Genomic DNA, 25,169 nt, shown 5'->3' on the forward strand with positions numbered 1-25,169 from the left:
ATGCCTCCTCTTGCTCCATTGGTAGTAGATCATGAAGAATAGTTAATTCGTATGCGTGGCGCACTCTCTCTCTCTCTCTCTCTCCCCCCCCCCCCCCCCCCGCGTATAGCTATGACTCACTTTACGCACCAAAATTAACTTCCTCAAATCAACGGATGCCAAGTGGCATGCCTCCTCTTGCTCCATTGGTATTAGATCATGAAGAATAGCTAATTCGTATGCGTGGCGCGAAGCCGACGAAGAGACGACTCCACGCTTGCGAGGTGGGCAGAGAGAGAGAGAGAGAGAGAGAGAGAGAGAGAGCGTGCGAGCGTTGCAGCGATGGGCACGCAGGAGGAAAGAGGAGAGGAGGGAGACGCAGGAGAAAGGCATCTTGTCTCCTCCTCTTCATCGGCTGCTGCCTTCGTCGAGGGCGGAATTCAGGGCGCTTGCGAGGACTCTTGCAGCATCCGAGCCTTTCTGCCCCAGAGACCCGGCCACAGTATGTCTGTTTCTCTCTCCCCTCTGTCAGACTAAGCTTCTGATGTGTGCTTTCTCTTCAAATGGGTATTTTGCAATTTGTATTCAGTGACAGCTCTAGGTCTGCTAAGTTTGTGATCTCTCGTGCAGGTCACCTCTTGCAAGCATGAGTACCATGTTCAGTGCATCTTGGAATGGTAACTCCGTCCACGTCCTCTTCTTGCTACTGCGGTGTCTGTCTGCTGCAATGGTTTTCTCACCTCTTTATACCCTCGTTGATTGCAGGGCACAGAGGAGCAAAGAATGCCCAATGTGCTGGCAACCTCTCAGCCTTAAGGATCCTCTAAGGTAATCACTCCTCCATGATCAGACCGCTTGCTCAGTAAAGTGCCTTTTCTCAGCTTGTTGCATTCCACCCTGGCAGCCAAGAGCTTCTGGATGTAGTAGAGCAAGAGCAGGCTTGGAGACATTTTGAGGATGATATCCAGCTTCAGCAGGTGTGTGCTCTAGGTTTATTTCAATCCTCTCTAGTGATCACTTTTGACTGTTTTGCCTCAATGATTATTGTCCTTGGCCTGTGGTGTGCTAGGTGCCAGGCTTTGCAAGCTATAATCACTTTGAGGAACAGATCATGCAACACTTGGCACAGCAATTGGCTCAGAGGGGCTCGTTACAGAACACGAGGGTCTCTGAGACGCACATTGAGCAATTGGTGGATGGAGCCCTTTCTGCTGCTGGCAGAAGGACAATGAATTGCAACCACTGGATTAGCCGAATTCGATCACACGGAGCAGATAGGTATGATGAGGATGCGTAGGACCTTATTTTGTGACGTCTTCCCACTCATAAGAATGCTTGTTGCAGGCACCAAACTAATCTAGAGCCCATGCAAGAGAGCCCTCAAAGGTCACCTTTATTGGATGATTCTGAGTCATTAAAGTCACGTTTTCTAGTTGCTTCGGCCAAGTAGGTTGCCATGTGTTTTTGGTATTTGTGATCAGTTCTTTGTTGTCTTCTCCATCTGAACCCAGCATTGCAGATGCAAGGAGACTTTCACAAGAACAAGTCGCAGCTTAAAGGAGAGGTGGCGAGGTAGAAGCGATAATGCGGCAGATTTCAGAGCTCGTGCACAGGAAGTAAGTGCAGGTGTGGTGAGGCAAGCCCTCAAAAGAATTTTTCCTGCATCTGATGGAAATGAAGATGTTCCAACCACGTCAACTGATCGTGAAAACATGTAAAAATAAGGAGAAAACAGGTGCAGTGTGAGTAAGAAGCATTTGGAAGGTGTGGCATTAGAGAAGCTTTGAGCTAGCCATCAAGGACTGAGGCAGGGACCAGTGCCACTTTGATTTTAAATCAGAGTTCATCCTTTGCATGTCGCTTGTCAAGTTACCCTGGGCCTTTTGCGCTGTTGTTCAATAGACGATAGATAGTGGATCATTGCAGCTCACAACAGATAGGGTCCCTTGTGGAAAAGATACTTCTTTGTCCATGCGCATTGACATGCTGTGGTCGAACACTAGGATGGATTAGTCATAGGCTATAGATGTCAGTTTTCTGTATACTCTCATATCATTGAAATTAACATATGTAATCGCAAAATTGAGGACAATAGGCTATAAAATGTAAGGCATGTTACAGGTGTGAATTAAGGCAGCTGAGCCTCAAATAATTTATCAGAAGCACCTTGGCCTCTACTGTATTGATGCATCTTTTTCTCACATAGCGGTTATTAATCAAACTGAGGATGACTTGCCTATCTGCCATTCACCCTCAGTATGTAAGCATTGCAAATGAGGATATAACTCCAGCAGTTGCCATTTGCATTCCCTGTTTCTCTCAAGGTGTGTTATTGATTAAGCTGAGCCGGCGATAATGAGCAGCAGTGATAGCTTGCCTTCCTAGCATCACTGATTATTCAATTAGAATGCGTACAGCTGCCTGGGAGAGGAAATAAGCTTGTAGCGCCAGAGCTCCTACTGCGCCGAGGTGGCTACCCTCATTTTTTAAGCTACTAGATTTGTAACAAATTCATGTACCAGATCTTGAACTCAAGACCTGCTGGGAGCTCCCTCTCCGTCATGTTTCGATTCCATACGAACACCTTAAATAATGAAATTGTTATTGGTCTTGGGCTCAGGATCTTGGTACATTAGTAAGAACCTCTTGAAAGAGAAACTTGTGAGGTTTATGAAAACTTCCAACAGATGAGCTTGGGTTCAAGATGACCTCATATATGGAGGGATTGGCGAATCAATTGACTATGCCTTGGTGATAAAAAAGGGAGGGGATAGAGAGATTGAATTGTCATTCTTGAAGGTCCTATATGGCCCATAGTGAAACAGGTCGCATGCTCTATGTTGACTTGATCAATGGCTCTTGATGCTTGAAAGATTGTTGATGCTAGGGGAGGGGGGGAGGTATGTAGGCAGTGGTCCAGGCTGAAAATGTGAGGTTAATGAGCTCAAATGTGATCAACGGTTCAGCAGGCAAGTAGGGTATGATGTGTAAGGCTAGTCTTGTTGGGGGTGAAGTGCATATATTCTCATTGTCCCGGCTCATATCAAAGGAGCGGGGGCTAAGTCGGATTGTTGCTAGGATGCGGATTCTCAATAAGGGGATAAACAATACAAGCCTATTGCTTTCAATTGACTTCTCTGAATAAGAACTCCAAAGGTAACTACATAAGAACTCCAAAGGTAACAAGATGCTCAACGGTGCTATGCCTTTATTAAAAGCCTGCTTGCCCATGAGCACATTTTCCATTTCTTTGGCTCGTGCACTAACTTTTCTTACATTACATCTCTAGATGCCTTTGTTTGAAGAGATTTAGCCAGTGTAGTTAGATAGTAGTTTGTTTGTCTCCTTTGTAGAGGCGCTCCAATCAGTGGTCCAATCATGCGGCATGCCATGTTGAAGTGCAAAGTTAAAACATATCGCGAATACAAATATGTGTTTTTATCTAGACAATTTAAATGTTTTTGGAAGTGGTCGAGAGAGAGAGAGAGAGAGAGAGAGAGAGAGAGAGAGAGAGAGAGAGATTCTATTTGTGATGATGTCTCTATTGCTTGATAGTGTTTGGAGAATATGGATGTGAGTATGGCATAACATTGTAAATAGCCCCAATGGAGCTTACATGATGCTTTGATAGATTCCAAAGTGAATGAGGCTTCTTTATAGTGCCAATGTACCAAGACTTGAGGAAATCCGAGGGTTCACACTACATACGTTACACCACATATGTTGTCCCCAACTACAAAACCATTTCTTTGAAGAGGGAGCTGATCCACCCTTACATGCCCAAGCCCATCCCCTTACGTGTGATCCACAATGCCACCCCCATTTGGCTCAAGTCTCATTCTCTAAGATGCAAGATAGGGTGTTGGGGCACTGGTGAGGACTCTCTTCGACTATGCACTTGATGCATTTTTACAAGTTCGTGAGTCTCAACAATGCAATTTTATCCTCATTGCGACTTGCTTAAAGACCAGCTAGAATATGCCAAGCTTGTTTTGCAGATTTAGCTGAACGAATGTAAGGAGTAATAGTGTGCTTCACAGATAATGCAATCAATGCATGAGCTGTGCATCTCTTACATCCAAACAACCTACTCAGCCATAGACAAAACATCCTCAACAGCGCTTGTATCCGCAGAACCACGACGTACATTAATGCCTTGCATGATACAAGAACATGTTGCATTATGTAAGCCCACATTGGGTAATTGTCCCCATCCAATCTATCCTCAACAGCAAACATCTTGAACACATCTCTGTTGTTGTTAGCCATGGCGAATGCATGTACCTAATGCGAAAACTGCCCCAAAAGAGGAGAAATGAAGCGAGACCAACATGTGATATAAAGCACAACCCAAAGAAGATTGTAAGAGACATGTTATGCAGAAAACGACATTGACAAAAATTTTGCACAAAAGGACAAAATTGCATGCACAACACTAGCTGTAGTGGAAATGGAGGCCGAAATGAGCCCGAATGGAAATTATGAGTAGACCAAGCTCTACGAGCCTTCCCAAAGTATTTGTCGACCTGTTGATGCTTGCCAAAGCTCACTGAAATCGAAGAAAGTGAGTAGGTGTGTGCTGGCGACTAAGCCCGAGAGGATGCAACTTGCTCTGATATCAATTGTTGGAAATAGGGTTGAAAGAAAACGCACACATCTTGGAGACGACGAAGGGAGCTCAAGGCACACAACAGAGAGTAATATTACCTAGTGTGCAATGGAAAGATAAGTTAGCCCTAGAGTGATGGGTGTATATACAATGCATTGGGGAAAAAACATCCTAGTGAGGAACAAAATGCCTTGGGGCGTCCTAAGTGTGTTCACACACATCATTACACATGTATATGGTAGCACTTATGTTGTGTTACTCAAATGGAGATTCTGAGAATATAAACGGCTTCAAAAGGGGGTAAAATTGCAAGACACCTGTTGAAAATACTCCCAATATGACAAAGAAGCCGCAACAACCACCAGAATCAAAATATGACCTGAAACTGTGTACATGTGCGGACACAAATTCCAGTTCTCTCTCTCTCTCTCTCTCTCTCTCTCTCTCTCTCTCTCTCTTTCTCTCTCTCTCAGTTGCTCTGAGCTCTCCAATCGAGCTATTAAATTTCTCAACAACAACCTTAGCACTTTCTTGAGGAATTGCACACACTGAGGAAGCCAAGCACTACCGCCAACCTGACACTCTGATACCACTTGTGAGGAGGTGTGCCTCGTGCTAGTGCCTGTACGAGGAAGGGGGAGAAGAAAGAGAATGCACAGGTTTTGAATGGAGCACAGTGCGGACGAGCATGCCTCACTCTCCTTATTCTTTGTATATATATAAAGAATAAGTTAGGATCAATGTTGGGTTGGTAATGTGTCCGATCAGTTGGCTTGAACCCCAACATTGAATTTTGTGGTGCGTCTCTCATTGTGAATCATCGAATCAATGCACGTACGAAACCAACAAGCCCAGCCCATAGCTTATTTTTGAGGTATATTAAGCTTTACCTCGGCTTTCTCTTTCTAGAAATGACTTCTAGAGAGAGAAATAAAGACAATAAGGCATGCAAGAAAGTGTAGTCATGGTTAAGAAAGTGTTGAAATATGCATGCCACTTTATAAGTGCATGAAAAACTTCCCTAAGCTCTCACAAGAATTTTATGAGGCTCAAAATGACAAAATAATGCTTACAATGGTAGGAACAGGAGGCAAATGTGTAGAAGGGCATGTGGATGGGCATGATGGCCTAAAACATTCATTTGCCTCTTCAAAAAGATGGTTGAAAAACCTTTTGTATATATAAATCTAGCTCTTTTTAAGCCCTGCAACTTTGTAGAAGTCACCGAAAGCTAATTTTGATATTACATCAAAGACTATTTGAAATTTTAAGAATGTCTTTTAGTATTCCATATGCTACAAAGTTGTTGGAGCTTCTGCTTGTCAAGCTCATAACCAAAGTCCTATGGATTCCACTCCTTTTCTATGCAATATACCTGATTGATTACTCATTGATGCATTGAAAAAGAGGAGAATGATATATGATGATCAAGGAAGCCGCTAAGTTGCTTGGGTCATGGAGATCTTAACCTACAGAGTCCTATGTACATTCAAGCTTCTCTTTGTTGTAAAGAGCTCCAAGAGCTAAATAGTGAAAATCGTTTTGAAGGGGGATTGGCCTTTTCAAATCCGGTCCTCAATCTTATATCATCTCATTTAATAATTTTCTCCTTGATTTTGGTTATAAGGATGTTAATTTGAATATGTATATGGACATGATACTTGATTATGCACCCAAAGATGTAATCAATGATACTTGATTATGTACCCAAAAATGTAAATCTATGCTAAGGTAAATTTACTCAAAAGCAAGCTAAAGCTAACTAAGGTTTCATGATTCCCAACAGATTCTTGGATTGAACAAATACAATGTACATTCATTAATGTTGACGAAACATCCAAAGCAATGAAGAGAACAAGGAGGCATAGCATGTATAATTAAAAAAGGGATTGGAAGATTATATTTCTATTGTTAAAGATGATAATCATAAACGTCACGTATGGATGAAAATAATGGCACCAACTTGCGCACCCAATTTTGTGGCGGGTTATCGCATTTCTTATCGTGGATCCAACTTCTATGATTGCTTGGATATAGATCAACCTTTTGACGACCTAGAAAAAGAAATTATTTACTTCAAAGACAAGGGTGAGATTATTGTCCTCGATGACATGAATGCAGACACAAGAACTTTGCAACATTACATATAACAATTTGATATGCCACATGTTTTAAGGAGACTAGAGGATATACACATGTGTAGTCGAACCTCTAGTGATGAAAAAGAGGAGATCAATATCGGGGGACACTTCTATATATGTGTGATAGAACATCGAAATGCAAGTGGATAGTTTGCAAGAAAGTTGTTTGCTCTTGTTTGGAGGAATGCTTTGCCACTGGAACACACATCTCACAAATGTGGCAACAAAGATAGTTCAAAGAAGAACTTTTTTGATAAAGATGTAAAGAAGCACAAAAGGCATGAAAACAAAAATAAGGAAGACTATCAAAAGCATTTACATGCACACAAAGCTCTTCACTTATGGACATGTATGTGCATTGCAAGAATCTGAACGAGCAACCAAACATGGAAAAGATCGTGTCCTAATGCTCTTTCTTGTGTGCCTTCCTTCTTTACCTTCAAATACTTACGCGGAGGACATGAGAGATATTCAAGGTATTAAGTCCAAAAGGCCGATCAAGCAAAATGTCAAGTTTGAAATGAAAGCAAGAAATCAATAAGTGGTTTGGAAGATGAAATGTATACCGTCCTTGAAGATCAAATATGACCTATGAAACCAAAAGAGACGCATCATGTGGGGTGTGTAGAACCAAGAAGTGACTCAGATGCTCAAGAATTCTGGAAACAAGCATTCAAGTTGAGAGTTCACATTGTGAATGTGTGTAGGGAGAGATCATGGCCATAAATGCGGGAAAGCAAGCTCTAATGTGAGCAAAAGCTGAGAAAAAGAGCAAGGTGTCCGATTTTCTCTCCAGTAGTCGTCTTGACTACTGGAGAAAAAATCTCATCAAATTCCGCACCTTTCTTTTGCTTGTACCCTCAACAACCAATCTAGCCTTATACTTAGGCTTGGGATCTTCTGTCATGTATTTCTTTTTATACACACCATTTCTAACTCCTACTTCATGCTATCTTCTATTTGACTAGCCTCTTGGTAGAACGTATGCTATCCACAATCACTGACCAAAAAAAAAGTCTAACCCTGGTTGAAAAATGCTTAGGGACACAAGAGGCTCGTGTAGATCTCCTCATGATGATATGACTGTTGGAGTCTTCTCTCTAGGGTGCTACTAATAATAGGAATGTTACTAGGAGACCAAGCTGTTGGTTTGATCTCACTTGAGGCTACTTCCTTGAATTTGACCTTGTGATACTTAACCTCTTTAACAAGCCATCCGTGCATCTTTGACTCAAAATTAGTAACTTGTGAGCTGTAAATGACTTTTCTGATAGAGATGATATCCAATGAAGATGGGTTTGTGTGATTTGGTGTCTAACTTTTTGTGTAGATCTTTAAGGACATGTGAGAATGTCTCACCCAAATACACATTATATGTCATAGTTGGAAACATGTGAGAATGCCTCACACACAAATACACATAATCTGTTATAGTTTGGCTTGTTGCCAGCCCACATCTCCGTGGAATCTTATAGTTCAATGGTGTACTAGGTGATCGATTGATGATATAAAGTGCTGCCATAACACCCTCTCCCCACAACTTTGGAGATAAGTTTTCCATTGTACCAAGTCTCGAGGATTCCAAACTCTCAATTTAATAGCAAAGAGAGGTAGCCCTAGTTTTCTTACCATAAATGCAATGCTCACATAAGCTAAAATCATGATAGTTAAGGATAGGTAAGTAGACAAAATGCTGAAGTGGTTTTATTCCTTTTTGACTCATATGACCAATAAGGCTATGCCACAACTCAATAAAAGGAGAAGAGACGTACAAAGAGTACAATGAGCCAACATTTTGGCCCTTCAAAATGACCAAATTTCCCTTGCAAATCATCAAAGAACCATCACCAAAAATTGTAGTATAGCCCGAATCATCACGCTAATCGATTGACACTAAGCTCTTAGTCAAACTTGGTACATACCTGACACCTCAAAGCATAAACTCAATACCCTTACGCATACATAACTTCACATCTCCAATGCCACAAAAGTCAAGCTTACACATGTCACCTAGCTTGACCAAACCATGCATAGGAGCATAAATCAAGAACCATTCCCTATGGGAAGCAACATAGAAATTGATACTTGAGTCAATGATTTAGTTTTGCATATAAAACTCATCAAGAGACAATAATGCATCTGGACTCAATGTAGCAATGAAAATCAAGACATCTGATAGTTGTGGCACATCAGGAACAACCTCAGCTGCTGGAGACTCAACTACATTGAGCTCTTGGATCTTCACACTACTCTTAGGAGGGTCAGAATTGACAATGGATTTACTCCTTTCATGTTGTAAAATGCGGAAACATTTTTTTCAAATAGGATTACTTGTGGCAATGATAGCACTCTACGGCCCTTGCTACAAGCATTCTTGCAATCTTGTGATTAATTGCAACTATGACTGTGATCTCTTTGCCTATGACAACCACCACTAGCCATATATGCATCGCCATGTGCCCACTAGTGTGAAGAGGTTGATGTCTAATCTCTTCCATGAGCAAAGCACTACACTAAAAGCAAGCTTATTCCCAAGTACAGAGTTACTAATGGTAGTGTTAAAACATGTCCAAAAATGAAGGCCACGAACATAGCAAGAAAATATCTTTCATTTCATCATCAAAATTGAGTCCCTTATGAGTAAGTTGCATAAATAAGCTCTTGAACTCATGTAAGTCTAATCTGACATTGTTGCCCTCTTTCATATTCAAACGCATGAGCTTTTTCATAAGAAAAACCTTATTCGAGGCACTCTTGCCATGCCAAGTTTTGCATGATGACTACCATAAATCCTTTGCAGTAGCCTTGTCCATAATCGGGAAGACAATGGATTCACCAAGGTGCAGGAAAATGGTTGCGATAGTACGAGCATCAAGCTCCTCCCACTGATCATCAATGTAAACACCCTCTTTACGCTCTTTCAATGGAATTGCAAGGCCCTTATTGACCAAAACATCAAGCATGTGCTGCTTCCATAGTGTAAATTTTGTGCCATCAAACTTCTTGATATAATATTCTTTTTTAGAAGTTCTAGCCATTATTGACAAGAGGAAATGCAAGAGAGTGAGACTAAGATTTGTGGCCAAATTATTGCAAAAATTTTGGCAGAGTTTCCTCTATAGAGAGATCAAAATCTCAAACCAAAACTCAATAAAACATTGCATAAACCATGAAAAGAGTATTGACAATGCATCAACTAGCATGTATTGCTCAAAAACATTGTCAAAAAAACTGCTAACTTGGCATCAAAGCACTTATATGCTTCTATACATAGCCTATGGCAAGGCCACGAGTAGGGATTTCCAGCAACCTAATCTACCTCCCATTGGGTAACCCAGTCCCCAATGCTCGGCTTTAAAAAACCTCATGTAATGACCCTCACAAAAGGTTATCTAGACACGATTGGCCACAATCTTAGAAAGGACTCTCCCAAATTCAATTTCAAAAATGGCCAAAACCGCCAAAACAAGCCAAAATTGACTCCACAACAGTGTACAATAGCAGTATTCACAACACAATGTAGATAGGTCATAGTGGTGCAATATATGCACATAAAAAAGCACCAATAAGTGTGTAAGCGAAACAAATCACAAAAAGTATTGAACTCAGCTCCTTGGGGGGAGTAAAACGCTCTCAACTCACATCACAAAATTAGTGCCAACATACACATAATCCATACGCATAAACCTCCATCGAAACCAAAATGATGCAAAAAAATGCATCTAGCTGTTGTAGGCCCTGTGAGTGTAAGTGAACTGCAACCTGAGATGTAGGGATTGCAATCTCAAGAATAGGCCACAAGTGTATACAACATAACCAAAGACGCATATGGCAATGCAAGACTGCTCTCAAAACGCGTGGAGATATCAAAAAACACATGTGAACACATAAAGTAGCTATCCCTGGCAAGTAAAACTCCATTTGTAAAGTCATCATTGACATCTACGCCTTGATGAAAATAGAGATCTCAGTCAAAACTCCAATGCTAACATCACATGATGTCAATACAAAAAACTCCACCTCTGAGCAATTTGCTCAAGAAAACAATCTTGGGAGACTCTGTGAGAGCAAGAGGTACACTCTCACTACAAGACTACACTGTGGTATCCCTCCAACACCCACTAAGAGTCTCTCATTGATGTTGGAGAGTGTGTGTGTATGTCAAAACAAAGAATACTACAAGTGTGATATCGATATCATATAATGATTTTCAGAGGTAGATAGTTGATGGCGAGGACATGAGGGATGCTGAAGATCAATGGGATGCAAAAAGGTAGATTTTCAAAAAGCCAAAGTAATATCATAAGCCGAGAAGCATTGAAAGTTGAGTCTGATGCCAAAAACATCGGCTAAAAACCACCTTCTTATTAGAAATAGCGTTGCAAGGAAACACACACAAGTTGGAGAAGACAACGGAAGCTCAAGGCACACAACAAAGAGTAGTATTACTTAGTGTGAAATGGAAAGATGAGTTAGACCTAGAGTGATGGACGACAATGCACGGGAGGAAAAACCTCCTAGTAAGGGGAAAAATGCCATGGCGGTCCTAAGTGTATTCACACACATCACTATCACATGTATATGGTAACAAATCCCCCCTGGGAGTGACGCGGTGAACGAGAGATGGCACTCATAGTATTGGGAAGTTCCATGCGTTGAGAACATGATCAATCCACAAAGGGGAGTAAGCCCAAAGCTTTGCAAAAATCTTCAAAGGTCTCATGAGACAATGACTTTGTGAAAAGATCTTTTATTACAAGCTGCAGGTAAAGAGTTTCAAGAAAATTTGGAGCTTCTTCTTGAAGATAAAGATGCTGAGCAAGGACTAACGACCGACTGGAATGAGGTTGAAGGTGCTGTCTCACTGCTTGCCAAACGACAAAGAAGAAGGGACAAGATGGTAGTAAACACTACAAGTCCTTCCACCTCAACTTCTGACAAAATGGTAAAGCCTACTTTTATCGCTCCTAAGTTTGATGAGTCCATGCTAGATGAGCTTGTGAAGGGAATGCATGACTTGAAGGTGAAGTTTGCAAAGCTTGAAGAAAAAGGCCAACCATCAGGGCCACTTCCTAGGCAAAGACAACAGCCCAAAGAAGGGTTTGTTAATAGATGTATTTGGTGTGATAGTACAGACCATGCAAGAAGGGATTGTGATGATTTTAGTGATGCTTTGTCAAAAGATGTTGTCTTTTTTAAGGATGGTAAAATCCACTTAAGAGAGACAGGTTTACCCTTGAGAACTAACTTTGGGAAGGGGGGAATGCAAACCTTAGTTGAAGATATGGCAACCAAGCATGCCACCTCTTCAGTTGAGGCAGCTACTTATGGAGTAAAAATTAAACATTTTTGTGATGAAGAGGTGAGTGACCATCATGGTCAAATTTGGCCAAATGTCATGCAATTAGCTAAAAAGGGAAAGCTTACAAAAGAGATTCTACATGAAGCAGGTGATTGCATACGTTTAGAAACAGGATGGAATGATCCAGTGGACTTATTGTCAGTGCATGCCTACATTACAAAATGCCAACAAAATGAGGCAATTGTAGAAGAGAAGCGCAGACGTGAGAATGCTGATGAAGGACCATCAAAAAGAGCTTCTAGAAGTGGGGGAAGAAGCGACTCAATGCCTTCTCAAACACCCTCAACACAAGGAGCATCTCCACCTGAAGTACTCATGGAGGAGTCTACAACAGGAAAGAAGAAAGAGCCAACGAAAGGTAAGACAAAAGGCCCAACTTATAAACTACAATCTGATATTGAGGTTGCTACAGATTTAAAGAAAGTCTTGGAGGAAAGGATCTTGAATAGCAAGATTGAGTTTACTCTGGGAGAAGTTCTTGGCATTGCAAAGCGTGAATTCCATGAGGAGATCATTGACATAATCAAGAGGAAGAGGCAAACCCTTGCTAAAGTTTCTCGTCCACAGGTTGAAGGGGAAACCTCAAAGACACAAGGGATGCAACTGCAAAATAAGGAGAATGATGGAGCTGTGGTAGGATGCTACCAATCTAGTGGGAGAGTGAAGCAAGTGTATTTCTCAAATGATGATGAAGAATTTGAAGATATTCCTAGGAGTTACTATTCACGAAGTCATTGGGCAAGGGCTACTACAGAAACTTTGGTCAAGGTAGGTGATCTTGAAGAGCCATTTGTTGCCTTGATTGACCATGGTTCAAAAATAAACATAATGTCAAAGATTCTCTACAACAAGTGCAAATGGCCGATGGACACAGATCATGGCTGGATGGTAAAAGTGGCAAACAATTCATCCGGTGAATTGTATGCAGCATGTCCAGGTGTGAAGGTGACAATAGGTGATGTAAAGATTGACCAAAACTTCTTTGTTCAGGATACATCTTCATATCATCTCATCCTTGGACAACCCTACATTTTGGGAGTTCGAATGGAAACAAAGGTAATGGACGATGGTTCAGCATATGCTAGGATACGTAGCAAAGATGGTAAACGTGCTGTCCAATTTCTCACAGTTTGTGTAAACCATGAAAGAAATCGTGACAACCTCAGAGAACATCCTCTACCAAAGGTAAGCAAAGAGTTTCATGATCATAGAGAAATGATGGGTTTTTGCCAAGTACCATTGTAAAGCAGGATTGCAGTGGTACAAAAAGAAAAAGGGTCTCGCCTGATCCAAAAATAGGTGAAACTTTCTCAATGAGCTCCTTGGTAACAAGGAATGGATCAGTATGTTTTACAAAACTTGAAGATTTGAAGAGAATTGAAAGGCAATATGTGCATAATGTACAAATAGGCATGAAAAAGAGTGGGTTGCTAAAGCCTACTGAAAATGTTTTGGGTTTGTGTGAACAAGTTTCTTTTGTAGATACTATGGGTGAGCTTGATGCTATAATGGGGTCTAATTTGCATCTTGAAAATGAAGTTGTGGAAGTTTGCTCTATGGAAATGTATCAAGTAATAGAAGCCTTTAAAGAAAGCCAAACAGTTGGCCCAGAAGTCCATGTTGAAACTAAATACAAGAGTGTAGCAAAGAAGGTGAAACCAGTAGCTTCACCCTTACCACCCAACAACAGGGAAAAGATTGAGCAGGCTTCTTTACAACCAAGTTTGAGGAATCCTAAAAAGATCGGGTATACCTTCACAAAGGAGTCCTTTCAAGAGTTGCAGATTGGTTGCGAGGAGTTTCTAACACAGGAGGAGACAATGTGCTTCAAAGAAATGCTTTCAAAGCATGGTAAGGCTTTTGCATTTGAGCCACATGAGATAGGATGTGTTGATCCTTATATTGTAGCTCCTATGGTAATTTTCACAATACCTCATGTGCCTTGGAATCTGCGGCCTATTCCGGTTCCAAAGGCACATTTGCCAAAGTTAGTAGAGCTACTGAATGAGAAAATCAAAATGGAAATCTTGGAGCCTTCTTGTGCTCCATACTCAAACAGGTGGTTCACAGTTCCAAAGAAGAATGGTTCTCTACGCTTCATCCAAGATATGCAACCAGTGAACAAGGTGACAATTAGAAATGTAGGTACAGGTCCAATTGTGGATGAATTTTCAGAGGCGTTTGCAGGGAGGGCAATCTACTCAATGGGGGATCTCTACTCAGGGTATGATCAATTTCAGCTTGCAATCGAAAGCAGAGACTTGACAACCATGAGGACACCTTTGGGTTTGGTAAGGATGTGTACCTTGCCACAGGGAGCAACCAATTCGGTTGCACATATGATGAATGGGATGAATAAGGTCTTACGTGACTTTATTCCTCAAATCACAATGCCTTTCTTTGATGATTTGCCTACCAAAGGATGTGAAGAAAGTGACAAAGATGAAGCTTTGGATCTCAAGGGATGTAGCAGGTTTTTGGTAAATCACATAAATGATTGTGATAAAATTTTGTCTAGGTTGGAAGAAGTGAATCTTACATTGTCAGGGAAAAAGTCTATGTTTGGTGTCAAAGAAGTACTCATTGTGGGGCACATGTGCGGGCCATATGGTAGGAAACCTTGTCCATCAAAGGTAGATGCCATCCAAAGAATGAAAGAAACATGCACTAGCATCACTGAGGTTAGAAGGTTTCTGGGAGCATGTGTCTTCTATGTTATTTGGATTCCACATGTAGCTGATCCTCTTTATCAGCTGCTTAGAAAGAATCAAAAGTTTAAATGGACAGAAGCACATGTAAAATCCATGAAAAAGCTAAAGGAGTTACTCCAGTCAGCAACGACTTTGAGAAAGGTAGACTATGATTGTCAAAGGCCAGTGATTGTGACAGTAGATACCAGTCCTACAGGGATTGGATGGGCAATAGGGCAAGATGACAAAGAAGGACACATGTATGTGGTAAGATTTGGAGCAAAGGTACTAAGTGCTCGCCAAAGAAACTATCCACATATAAAGAGAGAGTTATGGGGTATGGTTACAGCCTTGAAAAGTGGGAAAGAGTACCTAATTGGTGCATGTGTGGTTGTAGAAACAGATTGTCTACCACTTCTTGGGATGATTACAAGCTGCTCAACACCAGACATTGCTATGTTGCGGTGGATTGCCTACATTAAGTCCTTAAATCCCAAGTTTAAGCACATTGCAGGTAAAGACAATACAGTGGCAGATATGCTATCAAGGGCAAGGTATGAAGATGAGTCAAAAATGATTGATGAGGGAGATGATGTAGGCACAAAATTCTATTCTATCTCTCATGTCAAAGGTAACAATGTGTGCATGACTAATTCACTTGAATTTTTCTTGAAAGATCTTTATGGAGGTGATTGGCTTTCTATTGGAAGGTACTTGAGTACTCTAACAAAACAGGATGATTGGTCTGAACAAGAATTCAAGAGGATACGCAGGAAAGCATATGGGTACTTTTTAAGGGATGGTTACTTGTGGAAGCATCCTAAACAAAAGGGTGCTACACCACAACGGGTTATATGTAAAAAAGAGACTCAAGTAAAGCTCATGCAAGAGTTTCATGAGAGTCTATGGGCTGGACACAGGGGTGTGTGGGCAACCTTCTCCAAGTTGAAAGAAAAATAATGGTGGAAGGGTATGTATAAAGATGTATCTCAGTTTGTAGAGTCATGTGTAACTTGTCAAATGTATTCAAATGTTCGACATCGTGATGGATTGCACCCTACATATCTACTAGCCATACACTATAAATGGATTGTGGATCTAGTCACGATGCCTTTAGGACTCTGGCAGATGAGATACTTGGTTCTTGCACGAGAGGACCTAACTAACCAGGTTGAAGGAAGAGCATTAAGAGCTAAGACCACAGAAGCTGTGTGAAAATTCCTTCTTGATGAGGTGATTTGCCGTTATGGTTGTATGGGAAAAATCACTGCAGATCGAGGTGAACTAGATGCCGAAGAAGCAAGGGAGTTCTTTTCTAGATTAGGGATCAAGCTTTCTCTTACTACAGCTTACAATCCTGAAGGCAATGGAAAGAGTGAAAGAGGGCATCCTCCTATCATCAAAGCTTTGGCCAAGGCTTGAGAAGGAAGAGTCGGTGAGTGGCCAAATTTGTTACCATATGCTTTATGGGCTGATCGTACAACACATAGCTCAGTAACTGGCTACATGCCTGCGGAGCTAATGCATGGTCAAAAGCCGGTGATGCCGATTGAGGATACAATTCCCATATGGAATGTGCTACCTTGGCAAGAGGGGCTTAGTAGGGAAGATCTCCTTGCACTGCGTATAAGGCAGCTAGAGAGAAGACCTGGAGACATTGAAGCTGCAAAAGAACGACTCAAAAATGAAAGGTTGAAAAACAAGGACTATTTTGATAAGCGACATCGACTCAGGAGCAAAGAAATTGACAAAGGTGACTGGGTTTTAGTGTAGCCTTGATAACCAGCACACAATCATGCGTAAGTTCTCAAAAAGATGGTTTGGACCGTATGTTGTAAAGCATGTGCATGAAAATGCTACTTACAGCTTGTCTGAACTAGATGGTACAGAAGTAAAGATTCCCATTGCAAGAAAAAGGATTAAAATGTTTAAGAGAAGAGGAGACAATGATCTAGAAGATATGGATGAGGAAGAAGAGAAAAACACAGGTGAAGATCAAAGTGAACATGAAGATCCGGAATCATCCAGTGAAGAAGAAGACAAGGAAGATGTAGAAGAGGTCTAATCTTACAAAGAGACAATGTGGCACATACCGGAGGATGTGCAGGTTTAGAGGGGGTGGATGTCGTGTTGTGACACGTACATAGTGAGAACGCATGCTACAAGATCTATCTTGTATTTTTTTTATATACATAATTATATTTCCTATAGTGTACATATGCATATTTAAGTATAATAATAAGCCTTCTATCTCATCCTATTATTTTTCTCAAGGGTAACATATCCTTACTTTACCATCAGAAAATACTATGGGAAGAGCATCAATAGCTCCGTCTCTTTAACTTGGGGCAAAAAGCATTGATTCTTTATTTCTACTATTTCATTATCATCTCACACCCTAGCTAGATCCTATATCTAGGGTAAACTCCAATATATATATATTCTATGTATTTTTGATACTTTTCTTATATTTCTTTTTAAATAGCTACTAGGAGAGAATCAAATCCTAGTCGGACACTAGGTGGCATGATTTCAAAGATACACTTATTTTAATGCATTATTGCAAGCATGATTACAAAACTTTTTCAAGGAGCAATGTCATGCTTTCATATGGCATGAGGTGTCCTTTGGAATTAAATGAAAGTCTAAGCTAAGGAGACCACATGAAGACTTTTGCTGCCATAAATGGATCCTATTTTGATGAATTTTTTACACAAGGTTCTAATCCGAATTGGAAAACGATTTTTAAATGAAAATCGTAGCTAATGAGCTGACGTTTTTGTCCATATTTTTACTTTTTTATTTGGAGCCACGGTTGAGGAGATATGATCAAAATACTGGACCCCAGTCAGCCCACATCATGCAGGGACAGCTCATTTCCAACTTTTCCAATTCCTGTTCACACTGGCTCCTCTCTTCTTGTGTAAACCCTTGTGGGTTCCCTTCACCTATAAAAGGGGACCTCTTCTTCCTTGGAAGGAACTCAAGCATTCAAGCCATTGATGAGAGGAATTCTCGAGGGAGTGAGTAGTAATGCCTAATTGTACTTAGCCATTAACATAAGCCCAAGCCTACACTTTCTCCTAGAGGGAGACTAGCCATTCTTGCAACAAGCTAACCTTAGAAGATCAACTCTAATCAAAGAAGGTCTTGCACTTGGTGTATCAATCAAAGTGGAATTATTCACTCTTCTTCTCTCTCCCATCAATAACGGTGCCGAAGGGTTTCAAGTAAGATGTGTTCTACATTGATGTTTTCTTCATTTTTTGTTGTTTTCATTTTCATCTCTAATCCAACATATATATATATATATATATGTATCTAATCTCATCTCCTTAACCAAACCTATCTCTCTCATTCTTAGTAATTCATCCTCTCTAGGTTCTCTTGCTACAGGTACATCTCTCCCCGCAGTATCCTTATTGCCTACGGGCAAGAATACGGCTTAGGAGGGAAACTTCTCATTTCTTCACTTCTCTCATATCTACATTTCTCACATACTATCCTAGATGAATAACCCACATGATGATCATTTCTATCGCTTTCACTCTGCACGATCCATTAGAATTAACGTATGGATTAGCCATAAAATACACTTTCAATAATGTATAGTGTTTCTCTTCGGCCCTGAAAGGCTCAATGAAATACTTCTATCACCAGATCCCATCATACTACCTCTCATAGACTATAATTTTTCTTTTGATGTAAGCGTAGTTATCTTGCTATGAACCAAGAGGATTTGTACACACAATTAATCCCAATCACTAGACAAAATATATATATTATGGTAAGCACAAAACTACAATTCCAAAGAACAATTCGTAGCCTATTTGGTCAGCCAAGATTGAATGCCATTAACTCATCCATTAACCCTTTCATATTACCCATGATACGATATGACCATAGCCTTGATGTTTTCATATTCGTATTGTTTTGACATTCTCTTTTGCATTCTTTCTTTGTGTGTGTGAGTGCAAGAGAGAAAGAGTGAGTCTTCTTTGATTGCACTTCTTTCCAAACCCTAGTATTCATGGCATCTATGGTTTAACTCCTTCATATAGTTTTTGTTGAATTCTCTCACAAACTCTCACAGCCATAAGCCCGGTGCTTTCCTGGCAAGACCGCAAATTTCTCGACATATTTTTGGTGAACCCGACGCGAATCTGCTAGGGTGAGAGTTTGTGGGTAACCATGGGTGATCATGTTGAGAAACAGGGTATGCATTTCTACCCAACAACAATGCAAATGTTTCATGCATTTGCAATGTTCATGCAACAACAACATGCTACTGAAAGAAGGGAGATTTCAGCAACGAAGGCCATACAAGCGATCGTCAACAGAATGGATCAGTTCAGTGGCAAAGATGTAACCAAGTACTTACGCGAGTATGTGAAGGAGATGGAGTTGCATCGCGTGTCAGAAGGTGAGATGATTCAAAGCTTTGAGCTAGTTGTTGCTCCAGAAATTAGGGAGCATGTTAGGGCAATTAAAGATGGGCATGGGAGAAATTGGGAAGAACTCAACGTAGCTTTAAAGGAGGAATATTTCATGGAGGACTCGGAGAGAGTGACCAAAAGGACATTCTTAGAATGGGTAGTCAAGCCAAAGCAAGGACTATCAATAACAGAGCTACTTAGGGAATTTGAGCGGCGCTATGCACAACTCACTAGGACAGAAAGGGCCACACTAGATGCAGAGAAGACAGATCTTTTATTACAACCTACAGATAAAGAGTTTCAAGAAAATTTGGAGCTTCTTCTTGAAGATAAAGATGCTGAGCAAGGACTAAAGACCGACTGGAATGAGGTTGAAGGTGCTGTCTCACTGCTTGCCAAATGACAAAGAAGAAGGGACAAGATGGTAGTAAACACTACAAGTCCTTCCACCTCAACTTCTGACAAAATGGTAAAGCCTACTTTTATCGCTCCTAAGTTTGATGAGTCCATGCTAGATGAGCTTGTGAAGGGAATGCGTGACTTGAAGGTGAAGTTTGCAAAGCTTGAAGAAAAAGGCCAACCATCAGGGCCACTTCCTAGGCAAAGACAACAGCCCAAAGAAGGGTTTGTTAATAGATGTATTTGGTGTGATAGTACAGACCATGCAAGAAGGGATTGCGATGATTTTAGTGATGCTTTGTCAAAAGATTTTGTCTTTTTTAAGGATGGTAAAATCCACTTAAGAGAAACAGGTCTACCCTTGAGAACTAACTTTGGGAAGGGGGGAATGCAAACCTTAGTTGAAGATATGGCAACCAAGCATGCCACCTCTTCAGTTGAGGCAGCTACTTATGGAGTAAAAATTGAACATTTTTGTGATGAAGAGGTGAGTGACCATCATGGTCAAATTTGGCCAAATGTCATGCAATTAGCTAAAAAGGGAAAGCTTACAAAAGAGATTCTACATGAAGCAGGTGATTGCATACGTCTAGAAACAGGATGGAATGATCCAGTGGACTCATTGTCAGTGCATGCCTACATTACAAAATGCGAACAAAATGAGGCAATTGTAGAAGAGAAGTGCAGACGTAAGAATGCTGATGAAGGACCATCGAAAAGAGCTTCTAGAAGTGGGGGAAGAAGTGACTCAATGCCTCCTCAAACACCCTCAACACAAGGAGCATCTCCACCTGAAGTACTCATGGAGGAGTCTAGAACAGGAAAGAAGAAAGAGCCAACGAAAGGTAAGACAAAAGGCCCAACTTATAAACTACAATCTGATATTGAGATTGCTACAGATTTAAAGAAAGTCTTGGAGGAAAGGATCTTGAATAGCAAGATTGAGTTTACTCTGGGAGAAGTTCTTGGCATTGCAAAGCGTGAATTCCATGAGGAGATCATTGACATAATCAAGAGGAAGAGGCAAACCCTTGCTGAAGTTTCTCGTCCACAGGTTGAAGGGGAAACCTCAAAGACACAAGGGATGCAACTGCAAAATAAGGAGAATGATGGAGCTATGGTAGGATGCTACCAATCTAGTGGGAGAGTGAAGCAAGTGTATTTCTCAAATGATGATGAAGAAGTTGAAGATAGTCCTAGGAGTTACTATTCACGAAGTCATTAGGCAAGGGCTACTACAGAAACTTTGGTCAAGGTAGGTGATCTTGAAGAGCCATTTGTTGCCTTGATTGACCATGGTTCAGAAATAAACATAATGTCAAAGAGTCTCTACAACAAGTGCAAATGGCCGATGGACACAGATCATGGCTGGATGGTAAAAGTGGCAAACAATTCATCCGGTGAATTGTATGCAGCATGTCCAGGTGTGAAGGTGACAATAGGTGATGTAAAGATTGACCAAAACTTCTTTGTTCAAGATACATCTTCATATCATCTCATCCTTGGACAACCCTACATTGTGGGAGTTCGAATGGAAACAAAGGTAATGGACGATGGTTCAGCATATGCTAGGATACGTAGCAAAGATGGTAAACGTGCTGTCCAATTTCTCACAGTTTGTGTAAACCATGAAAGAAATCATGACAACCTCAGAGAACATCCTCTACCAAAGGTAAGCAAAGAGTTTCATGATCATAGAGAAATGATGGGTTTTTTCCAAGTACCATTGTAAAGCGGGATTGCAGTGGTACAGAAAGAAAAAGGGTCTCGCCTGATCCAAAAATAGGTGAAACTTTCTCAATGAGCTCCTTGGTAACAAGGAATGGATCAGTATATTTTACAAAACTTGAAGATTTGAAGAGAATTGAGAGGCAATATGTGCATAATGTACAAATAGGCATGAAAAAGAGTGGGTTGCTAAAGCCTACTGAAAATGTTTTGGGTTTGTGTGAACAAGTTTCTTTTGTAGATACTATGGGTGAGCTTGATGCTATAATGGGGTCTAATTTGCATCTTGAAAATGAAGTTGTGGAAGTTTGCTCTATGGAAATGTATCAAGTAATAGAAGCCTTTAAAGAAAGCCAAACAGTTGGCCCAGAAGTCCATGTTGAAACTAAATACAAGAGTGTAGCAAAGAAGGTGAAACCAGTAGCTTCACCCTTACCACCCAACAACAGGGAAAAGATTGAGCAGGCTTCTTTACAACCAAGTTTGAGGAATCCTAAAAAGATCGGGTATACCTTCACAAAGGAGTCCTTTCAAGAGTTGCAGATTGGTTGCGAGGAGTTTCTAACACAGGAGGAGACAATGTGCTTCAAAGAAATGCTTTCAAAGCATGGTAAGGCTTTTGCATTTGAGCCACATGAGATAGGATGTGTTGATCCTTATATTGTAGCTCCTATGGTAATTTTCACAATACCTCATGTGCCTTGGAATCTGCGGCCTATTCCGGTTCCAAAGGCTCATTTGCCAAAGTTAGTAGAGCTACTGAATGAGAAAAACAAAATGGGAATCTTGGAGCCTTCTTGTGCTCCATACTCAAACAGGTGGTTCACAGTTCCAAAGAAGAATGGTTCTCTACGCTTCATCCAAGATATGCAACCAGTGAACAAGGTGACAATTAGAAATGTAGATACAGGTCCCATATTTTTACTTTTTTATTTGGAGCCACGGTTGAGGAGATATGATCAAAATACTGGACCCCAGTTTGCCCACACCATGCAGGGACAGCTCATTTCCAACTTTTCCAATTCTTGTTCACACTGGCTCCTCTCTTCTTGTGTAAACCCTTGTGGGTTCCCTTCACCTATAAAAGGGGACCTCTTCTTCCTTGGAAGGAACTCAAGCATTCAAGCCATTGATGAGAGGAATTCTCGAGGGAGTGAGTAGTAATGCCTAATTGTACTTAGCCATTAACATAAGCCCAAGCCTACACTTTCTCCTAGAGGGAGACTAGCCATTCTTGCAACAAGCTAACCTTAGAAGATCAACTCTAATCAAAGAAGGTCTTGCACTTGGTGTATCAATCAAAGTGGAATTATTCACTCTTCTTCTCTCTCCCATCAATAACGGTGCCGAAGGGTTTCAAGTAAGATGTGTTCTACATTGATGTTTTCTTGATTTCTTGTTGTTTTTATTTTCATCTCTAATCCAACATATATATATATATATATATATATATATATATATATATATATATATATATATGTATCTAATCTCATCTCCTTAACCAAACCTATCTCTCTCATTCTTAGTAATTCATCCTCTCTAGGTTCTCTTGCTACAGGTACATCTCTCCCCGCAGTATCCTTATTGCCTACGGGCAAGAATAGGGCTTGGGAGGGAAACTTCTCATCTCTTCACTTCTATCATATCTACATTTCTCACATACTATCCTAGATGAATAACCCACATGATGATCATTTCTATCGCTTTCACTCTGTACGATCCATTAGAATTAACGTATGGATTAGCCGTAAAATACACTTTCAACAACGTATAGTGTTTCTCTTCGGCCCTGAAAGTCTCAATGAAATACTTCTATCACCGGATCCCATCATACTACCTCTCATAGACTATAATTTTTCTTTTGATGTAAGCGTAGTTATCTTGCTATGAACCAAGAGGATTTGTACACACAATTAATCCCAATCACTAGACAAAATATATATATTATGGTAAGCACAAAACTACAATTCCAAAGAACAATTCGTAGCCTATTTGGTCAGCCAAGATTGAATGCCATTAACTTATCCATTAACCCTTTCATATTACCCATGATACGATATGACCATAGCCTTGATGTTTTCATCTTCGTATTGTTTTGACATTCTCTTTTGCGTTCTTTCTTTGTGTGTGTGAGTGCAAGAGAGAAAGAGTGAGTCTTCTTTGATTGCACTTCTTTCCAAACCCCAGTCTTCATGGCATCTATGGTTTAACTCCTTCATATAGTTTTTGTTGAATTCTCTCACAAACTCTCACAGCCATAAGCCCGGTGCTTTCCTGGCAAGACCGCAAATTTCTCGACAACGTTCATGTTGCCCTTTTCTGACTCCCCTTTACCATCACTATCTTCTTCAGTAGTCCATATCTCTCTCAAAGACCGTTTCAGTTCTTGGTATTTCTGTTTACGCTCCAGTTTGGTCCACTCTTGGTCTTTTGTTGGTTCTTTTTTTTTATTTTTCATATTTTTGTGATTTTGTTTCGGTTTTAGCTTTTCTTACTTGTTTTATTTCTTCTCGCGTTCGTTCTTTTCGATTTTTTGAGAATTTCCCTGATATTTGATCTTTCACACAATCCTCTGCTTTTACAAGCATCAAATAGTGAGTTTTACCTTTTATCCTGGGCATCAGGTTCTCTCTCGCTTGCCTTCCGGCTCTTTTCCTCCTATAGCGTTCTTGGTGTCTAGGGTGTTGATCAGCAAAATCATAAAACTTGATATTCTCGGCTTCATTCCCACGCTCACTTGAGGTGTCTGAACACTCATTATCTGCCTCATCATTTACTTCCAATTGTTCAGAGGAGTTGTAAAACTCTTCTTGTTCTTGAGGTTCTATCGTTTCTTTCTCTGGCACAACGCTTACCATGTAATAGGGTAGCACATCGTAGCCATCCTTATCGCAAAATTTTGTTGTTGGACTGTCGGTAATGGTACAGACATCTAATGTTGCCAGTATGTGTTCTCATTCTAGAGGTTCTAAGGCATCTTCAGGGAAAGGTTCCGGAATATACTCTTTGTCCTCAATTGCTCTTTTTAAGACGCATTCCTCTTTTCTTAAGCTTCCACAATGTGAAGCTCCGCACATCCATAGCTCTTTTGGTTGCCCTAACCATGCTGGTAGTTCCGATCCTGCTATTGTAGCCGAATCAAACTCTTCCACTGGTGTTTGGTTTACATCTTTGTAACTATGGTCTTTCAGGTGTATTTTAGTTGTCATCTCGCCATGTCTGAGGTATATGTGGTCATAACCCCAATCTTGGACCATCTTCAGTTGTTGCATGAATGGTCGTCCCAAGATTATCTCATAATTGTTCTTTTTGTCAAAATCGACTATTGCAAATGTATGCTCATACTCGATCCCGCACGAAGTGAGAATTACTTTTTCTAAGAGTCCGAGAGGCTTCTCCATGAACCCATCTGCCAACTGCAGTTTCATTCTGGTAGCCCTCAGAGCTGATTTTTCCCATTTTTTCCAGATTTCCTTGGTGGCGATAGCAACTCCCGCTCCACTGTCAAGAATAGCTTTGGAAACTACTCCTTGGAATTCTACCGGTAGCGTCGTGTTTCCGTCTTCTCCCTCGCAATATTCTCCAACCTTATTCAATGGTACAGGTCTAGTGTTCAGGTTAGGTCTGTCCAACTCCCTGATTCCTTCTTGTAGCTTCAAGGTGGGGTCTTTCACTCCAAATTTTTCTAGGCATTTTTCAATCGTGGTCCACATGGTTGGCCATAACCTTAGGAGTTCTGCTAACGTGATTGTGCATGCCACCGGGGTGGATAACAACTCAATCAATCCTTGTGAATCCATCACCTTGTTAGAAGAAAGTCTTTGA

At 40.7% G+C, this 25,169-nt stretch overlaps 1 pseudogene across 1 annotated transcript; it reads left to right on the forward strand.

Annotated features, from left to right (window-relative positions):
• The first annotated feature begins 232 nt into the window (after window positions 1–232).
• LOC147428811 (E3 ubiquitin-protein ligase RHF2A-like) lies at window positions 233–2,218 on the forward strand (annotated as a pseudogene). Its single transcript, XR_015186055.1, has 7 exons — window positions 233–481; window positions 610–656; window positions 745–807; window positions 884–956; window positions 1,049–1,257; window positions 1,324–1,425; window positions 1,499–2,218. The product of XR_015186055.1 is annotated as an E3 ubiquitin-protein ligase RHF2A-like (transcript).
• The last annotated feature ends 22,951 nt before the right edge of the window (window positions 2,219–25,169 follow it).

The sequence above is a fragment of the Adiantum capillus-veneris genome, chromosome 23, assembly GCF_014529385.1.
Source record: "Adiantum capillus-veneris isolate H3 chromosome 23, ASM1452938v2, whole genome shotgun sequence".
In the NCBI taxonomy this organism is placed as follows: domain Eukaryota; kingdom Viridiplantae; phylum Streptophyta; class Polypodiopsida; order Polypodiales; family Pteridaceae; genus Adiantum; species Adiantum capillus-veneris.